Here is an 8,309-nt window from a genome sequence, read left to right as displayed (position 1 = left end):
CAGACAGGACCACTGCTGTCCCTTCTCTTATTCAATACTGAGCTACTGGGCCAAAACTATAGTACTCTGCTTTCTAAGATTGTGTTCATGTGGGCAAGAGCTGGACCTGTGTTTGTCTGTTTGCACTGGACTGGTGAATGCTGTGCTGGCCAACACTCAGGTATTTTTACTACCACCTTGCTCGGTGGTAAAATTTCTACAATATGCCTTTTACTGTTAAACTGCCAGTTACGGACTTGTAACAATCCCACATGCTATTACTGTGATACACTCTATATCACCGTAATATCCAGCGACGGCACTCAAATTTGAAATATCCCGGTTATTTTTATGGTGACTGTAGCACTTCAAACAATAAACTGCTAAATCTCTGCCAGTTCCCAACATATGAGCTAAGACTAGTAAATGGGAGCTACTGACTGCACTTCACAAAATTTGATGGTGCATTGCAAGGTCCTAAAAGATCACGCTTTTTGTTCCTGACCTCAGAGGTTTTGGGGTCAGTGGGTAATTGTTTTCATGCAGGATCAGCTCTGGCCTAGGTGTCGTTACAGAAATGTTGTGCACAACTTCCCTCCATTAGGCAGCATCAAGAGCTGTAGCTAACTGGGTCACAGACGCAAATGCAGCTCAGTACAGCTGCATAAACTAGTTGTTCTCTTTCAGATAAATGCAGAAGGCACTGAGTCCTGTGCAGTGCAAAAGCCACTTCACTAGCACCTGTCAAACATCATATGATGAGCACATTTAGGGGCTCCTCACCCTTAGTACCTCTAAGTCTACTCTTAAGGGCCAAGACACCACAAGGAAAATTGCACTCTCAGTATTTTCAATGCATCCATCTCTGCAAGAAAACCTTTCCTCAGGAGTTTCCCACCATGGTTTTGGGAACTTGCAAGTCCAATTTGGAAGGGACACTTGCATTTTAGACAGCATTTCCAAGCCACCAAAATTCAAGAATCTCTTATCAAGAGCACAGGGTTCCAGGTGTCACCTCATAAATTCACTCAAATGTTACAATTCTCAAAGGGTAGGTTTTCTTGTCAAGGAAAACACACAGAACTGAAGATTTCCTTGGGATCACAGTGTCCAAATTCCAATACAGTGTTTTGTGCTGTTGTCAACAATCTTCCAGTCACAGGGATCGATCTAAAATTCACTGAAATCAAGAGGAGTTTGTCCTCTTTTTTTTTTTTTTTGGATCTACGTCTGACTTAGAACGCTTGAGACCTAGATGATGATTACCTCACATACAAAATCTATTATTTCCTCACGCCATGCTTCTGCTCATGTCAGTAACACAGTGCTAAACATAGGTGGACCAAAACAGTCAATCAATCATCTCATTAGAAGTCAGGGATTTTTTTCATTATATGAAACACCCATCACTGGTACAATGTCAAATGTGAATGAAGTACACGATGGGAACTCACAAGAGCAGGGAAAAGTGTACAGCATGTTATATGAGGTATTTATGGAACTGATTCAGTAGACACTTGAACACGTGCTCAGGACCTAGTAAAATCTATGAGACATGAACACATGCTCTTGCTGTGCAGAAATAGTATGTTGAATCACCACTGTAAAACGGGCTTTCACAGCCAGCAACTGACACAATGATTTAACAAACTTATATGGCTTGACTCAAGCATCTCATCCAGAGGCAGCTGAATGTAACGTTTCATGATGTGCCATGCTTAGTCCTCCTCCCACTGACTTCCATGGGAGCCAGAGCATGCAGAGCACTGGTGTTTATCCTCCAGCATAGCTCCTCTGTGTAAGGTTAATACCGTCAATTCAATTCATGAGAGTTTGTGAGCCAGACAGGCAAACTGAAGAAGAATAAGCCTCTCTCGCAAGGAGACAAGAACACGAAAGAGGTTGCCCAGCAAAGTCATCAAAGCAAACAGCATGAATAAGACAGTGTTGATGAAGACAGAAGTGGCATTGAAGGCTGCAATAACAAAGCGGGGCAGTGACATGAAGATAAGTGGCAAAGTAATTGGCTGGTTGAGTCAAGTGTATCCATATAGGCCGCCTGTCAGCAACCCATGCAAATGGATACTAGGCATTGAAGATCTAAGTGCCTATTTATGTAAATATATTCTAGATGGTGACACAAAAATACATAGGAACAAACATTTACTAAATACAACTAGAGGTTTCTGGGGCTGAGCTAATTATTACAAACCTTCTTTGCATCTACTGCCAGTGAATGAACGGTTTTCTTCCTGAGTTTTCTTACTAATTATTCTCAAAAGCCAGAGTTGTGCCCTCTACATTTGATCCTGTAAAAGTTTTTCATATCAAAAAGACCCCTGAAGTTACAAAGGTGCCACAATGCTAGGTCAGTTTCTGGCTCTCCACTCCAGCAAAAAATTGGCTAAAAGCCAATTTTAGCAGCTAAGTGGATTGTCAATTTATAAAGAGAATCCCTAAGAGGCATAAAATTAATAACATTTTACAGTGGAGCAAATAACACATCCAGAGACTGGAACCATGCTGCCTTCATTCCATCATTAGTGAATTGTGAGCAGCTTGGTCAGGCTGAGAATGTCCCGCAGCGGGTGGAGGAAACTCCTTCCCTCCTCCCTGTCTCCCAGTTCAGCAACCTATTCAAACATTTGTCTGCAGGGATCAGAAAAAAAAGGTGCTTTCTCTTGCCGCCTTTGCCACCACCCATCATAACTTCACATGACCAGATGCAAGTTGAAGAACTAGCATTCTGGGTAAAAAAAGTGCATGGGATCCCTGATGCCTTCATACTCTTGCTTTGTGAGAATAGTATCTTGCTTTATACAGGTAGTGACTGCAGACATTCATTCACGCTTGAGAACTAAACATCACTCAGGTGATGTTTGGCATAGAAAAGCCTACCAATATGCATGTGTTACAGCATTTTCTTCTGTAGCATCAGGTATGGATACCAAAGTAAAAAGTACACAATCAGGCTTAAAATAGTGGCTTAGATTATGTGATCATTATTTAGTTGCTCACAACTAAACAGCCAATTATTAACTGACAGCCAAAAATGTTTTCCTAGAGCTCAAGTACTTCAATTTTCATATATAAGGTCATAGATCAGGTCCTCACTAGCTGTCATGTATATCTGAAGCCACAATAGCAAGGGACATACATTAATTTTGGTAAAGCACGTGAGATTCATCATACTGGAGAGAAAAGTTTTACTGCTAGATTTGATGTATGGGTTGAAACTTTGTGCTTTCTAAAAGCAAGTCCCAACCACATGCATGGTATTTTAAAGGGCCTTATTTCAATCCTGACAAATGAGCACCAGATGTTTCGTACTTGCATTTTATATAGTCATTCAACATTTCAGGCTCATGTTAAGGTCTTAGAAACTCTCTCTGACCCACCTCTCGCCCCATAAAAAAAAGAGAACCTGCAAGAGAGGACAAAATCAAGAATAAAATATAATATTTCTGATTAAATACAGCAAATAAATGAAGGAAAAACTGAAGCCTTTCCAGAAGGAGAAAGAGAAGATAGGGTGAGAATAACGTCAGGGTTCAGTTATCATCAAGCACAGACCAATTGTTAGAAAATCCCTCATGAAGAACAATGGTTTTGCTTTTTTTTGTTTATTTTATTATTCCTTTCGAAACAGTTGTGCTCTGAAAGGTTCCCTTTGACCTATAAATGCCATAAGCAGGAGATTAAAAGGCCTGTAATTACATCTAACCATTCTGGCTTCTCTGCAGGTGACAGTGGGGATGAGGTTGCTTCCATGGAGGAGGGAGTCTAGCTTTTAGGATTTATTTGTTAACTGTTTTATTTCTTCTTTTCTTATCATAGAATCATAGAATAGTGCTTCTTCCTAGAAGCAGCTGTTCATTCACTCCAATCTCACTGCCCACCTCATCCATTCTGAAGGAACCTCATCCATTCTGAAGCAAAGTGCTCTCCAGGCCAAGCTTTCCTCTGACCAGTACCCCACGAGGACACCTTGGGGTGGAACTGCACAGTGCCAGTCAGAAAAGGATTTGTTCCTGCAACTGCTAAGTATTATTTTCATTCCTGTTAGGCTCAGACTCCGGCAGTTTTGATTTTCTTTTCCATTTTTGTCTGTCTGTCGTGGTTTAACCTCAGTCGGCAGCTGAGCACCACACAGCTGCTCGCTCACTCCTCCCCCCCGCCCCGGTGGGATGGGGGAGAGAATTGGAAGAGTAGAAGTGAGAAAACTCGTGGGTTGAGATAAAAACAGTTTAATAATTGAAATAAAATAAAATACTAATACTGATAATAATACTACACAAAGCAAGTGATGCACAGTGCAATTGCTCACCACCCGCTGACCGATGCCCAGCCAGTCCCTGAGCAGCGGCCCCCCCCGGCCAGCTTTCCCCCAGTTTATGTACTGAGCATGACGTCCCATGGGATGGAATGTCCCTTGGGGCAGTTGGGGTCAGCTGTCCTGGCCATGCCCCCTCCCAGCTTCTTGTGCACCTCCAGCCTTCTCAGTCGGTAGAGCATGGGAAGCTGAAAAGTCCTTGACTAGTGTAAGCACCGCTTAGCAACAACTAAAACATTGGTGCAACATTGTTCTCATCCTAAATCCAAAACACAGCACTGTATCAGCTACTAGGAAGAAAATTAACTCTATTCCTGCCGAAACCAGGACACTGCCCCAAGAACTTTTCACTCCTTGTTGACTGAATACATTGAAAGGCTTGCTTTCTTGCTAGAGAAGCAATTTAGTATTTAAGTGTAAGCTTAAAGCAATGTCAATGTGTAGGTACACACTGAGTTAGAGCACATACCAAGAGGCTGAGAAAAGGGTTCCATTCCTCGATCTACCACTGGCTAAATTCGTCACCTTGCTTCAGATTTCACCCATCTGTGAAATGGGATAATGATCCTTAACTCACAGGGCAAGAACATCATTAATATTTGGACTTGGTTTCAGATTCTTGAAGAAGAGCTGTTTTGGCCAGCACTTGGGCTAAAGATGTGAGTGTAGTTCCAACTCTATATCTGTCTTGGTTTTGGCAGGGATAGAGTTAATTTCCTTCCTAGTAGCTGGTACAGTGCTGTGTTTTGGATTTAGGATGAGAACAATGCTGATAACACACCGATGTTTTAGTTGTTGCTGAGCAGTGCTTACACTAGTCAAGGACTTTTCAGCTTCCCATGCTCTACTGACTGAGAAGGCTGGAGGTGCACAAGAAGCTGGGAGGGGGCACAGCCAGGACAGCTGACCCCAACTGCCCAAAGGGACATTCCATACCATGGGACGTCATGCTCAGTGCATAAACTGGGGAAAGCTGGCCGGGGGGGCCGCTGCTCGGGGACTGGCTGGGCATCAGTCAGTGGGTGGTGAGCAATTGCACTGTGCATCACTTGCTTTGTGTAGTATTATTATTATTATTACTACTACTACTACTACTACTAATAATAATAATAATAATAATAATAATAATAATACATTATTATTGTTGTTGTTGTTGTTGTTGTTATTATTTTATTTCAATTATTAAACTGTTTTTATCTCAACCTACGAGTTTTTCTCACTTTTACTCTTCCAATTCTCTCCTCCATCCCACCAGGGCGGGGGGGGAGTGAGTGAGCGGTTCGGTGGTGCTCAGTTGCCGACTGACTGAGGTTAAACCACAACAATATCCTATAAAGTCTGATGGCTGGGTGTGATGCCATCACCTGGAACATGCAGTGCCTTTACAATGGATGTTGTGAAAAATAAGACAAGAGATTGGTTTAAAGTAAAGCTTTGATTTGAACCTCTGTGAACTTCAGGAAAGTTTATACTTGACTCCACATCCCAGTTCAGCTGCTTGGGACCATCAAAGACAAACCTATCAGTGAAAAAGCATATGAAGTTGCAAGAAAAGGGAAGAAAGGGGACTGCAGCTGAAAAAGATATAGCAAAGAAATAAGTGAGAAGAGGAAAACAAACAAAAGCTGAAAGTTTATCAAATCTGCATGCAAGCAACGGGACTCATTTCAAAAGTGGAACTGTAGACTGTATTAGGATCTGATTTTCTGTGGCTCTCGCTTTTGCCACAACTGCCCTGATGCTAATGCACTACAATGCTGATGGGTGCATTATACATGCTCATACACTGTCTTTCAAGAAAAAGGTACATGTACTGTGTGTAACTGTCTTCCTGGAACTTGATGGAGGGGACAGATATCTGAAATGAATGAGCAAACAGTGCAAATGCCATTCCAATTCAGCCCCAGGAACACAGTCCCTTAATGGTTTCCTAGAGGCACGTCAGGCAACATAAGCAGAGGATTCTTTGCTCCTGCCACAACTGTTCAGAGTCCCCAGACACAGAAGGACACGGAATGATTAATGTTTCATTGTGAATGCCAACCCGTTGCTACTGGAAAGAGGTGGAGATTATCTTGATGCTGCTGCCCCACAACAGGCAGATGGTATAAATCTGCACGCAGACTCCAAGCTCTGTGAGAAGCCGCCTTTTGTTTCTGCAGCGCCTGCAGGTTTCTGTGACTGAACCCTAAGATGGAAAATGAAACCCAAAATTGATGGATCAGCCCTGAAAGGGACCTATAATTGAATCCAGCCCTCTGCAAGTACAGTTATGTTACACGGTCCCTTTCCTAAACTGACAAGGTCGTTCCATCTTGATAACCACAAAAATACATATTCATGTGTTACCCACTTCGGCACACACCACACATAACTTCAAATATCATTATCATTTTCCTCAAACCCACTAGTAAATGAATTATTTAGTGTGGAGGGGGGAGAGGAGTTGACATGTCTGACTACATTTGAATGCTGCAGTGTTCATGTACCTGCAGAGTTGAAGCTCCCAGTTAATTATCTAGCCTTACTGTTTTATGGAGGTTCATGTGTCTTCAAGACCTTAATAAATCAAGGCTTACTTGGCATTCATCTTCTGTGTAAGGCTGGGCAGGTGTTGAAATGTGAATGCTGATCTGAATTATGATTGCAATAGCTGGCCACAATGGCACTCAGCCTATTATTTTTGAAACTAAGTGTTTTGCTCTCAATTTGTTCTCTGCAACTGAGCTTTGGACTGGGAAGTGTCTTTTGCGATGTCTATATGGCACCTCAAAGTCTTGACCTGATTCACTTCTATGTGTTAGCACAACATCAGGATAATCACAATGTTTTTAAATGCATCAGGTTTTTCCCTTGTAACATTGTTTGAAAAACTGGCATTTAAACACATATGCACTCAGAAAGTATTATTCTGATTAGGGTTGAAATATCCATATAGATCCAAAGCGTGCTAGTGCTCCGGAACAAGGACAAACATATAGAAACTTGCTCTCAGTTACCATTCCAAGGAGGCAGTTCATCTGTAAATCGAACATGTGGCACACTGCTTCAGATTATCCTCTTGATGCACCAAAGCGGTATCTAATCAGCTTTCACTCTAACAAATACAGATTTGTGTCATAAGTGATGTAGGAAATAACCCACAATCTCACTGCACTCGCAGGAGAACAATAACAATCTTTTCCCATGAAGGTCTAAGGTGTTCCGTGTACAAAGTAAATACTAGTGTGTAGAAGAACTTTGCATGATGTGAAAACTCTGGAGGGATTAGGAACACTTTGTCCGTGAAAGATTATATTACAGTACTGCAGTACTCTAAACACAATTGCAAAACCAACTCCTGATCGTTTGAACATAAGGTGAAAGCATTACATTCTAAGTACAAATTTAACTGGAAGAATTCTTAGGAGAATCCTGGTAGGAAATAGAAATAGAATAATTTCTCTTATGTTTGGAAAATGCTTACTGTTGCATCATTACTAACAAGAAAATGAGCATTTCTGAAATTCAGTATATTAAAGCAGCATGCCTTAAAATCCTCTCAAAGCTCAATCTAAATAATCAGAGAACTAAGGATTCTGTAATTATATGTAAGAGTTTTACCCAGATTTTCATTCTTGACTGCAGAACTGTGTTAAGACACATTCAGAATTCCTGTTTTGGTTGTTACTTTGCTTACTCAGACAAGCTCTATTGATCTCAAAGAGCTCTGTGTACACATAAAGACTGATTAAAAGCTGTGAAAGGCCCCTGGTCCTTTGTCTTTAATTTTAAGCCTCAGGGAATCTGATTTATTCTCCTGAACTTTACTTCTGACATTTTTTCCACTTCTTACTCAAGCAGAGGCAGCAACTTGAAAAAAATCAGCTTCCAAAAGAGTCGTACCTTTTTTTTTTTTTTTTTTTTTGAAACAGATGATTAGTAGGGAAGCTTCCTCTCACTCCAGTGAAATTAAAGAAGCCTTCTGTGCTGTGGTGAGAGAAATGGGCAGTACTGC

This window comes from Aptenodytes patagonicus, chromosome 10 (assembly GCF_965638725.1).
Source record: "Aptenodytes patagonicus chromosome 10, bAptPat1.pri.cur, whole genome shotgun sequence".
NCBI lineage: Eukaryota > Metazoa > Chordata > Aves > Sphenisciformes > Spheniscidae > Aptenodytes > Aptenodytes patagonicus.
The sequence above is the reverse complement of the archived record's forward strand: the minus strand, read 5'-3'. Positions refer to the sequence as shown.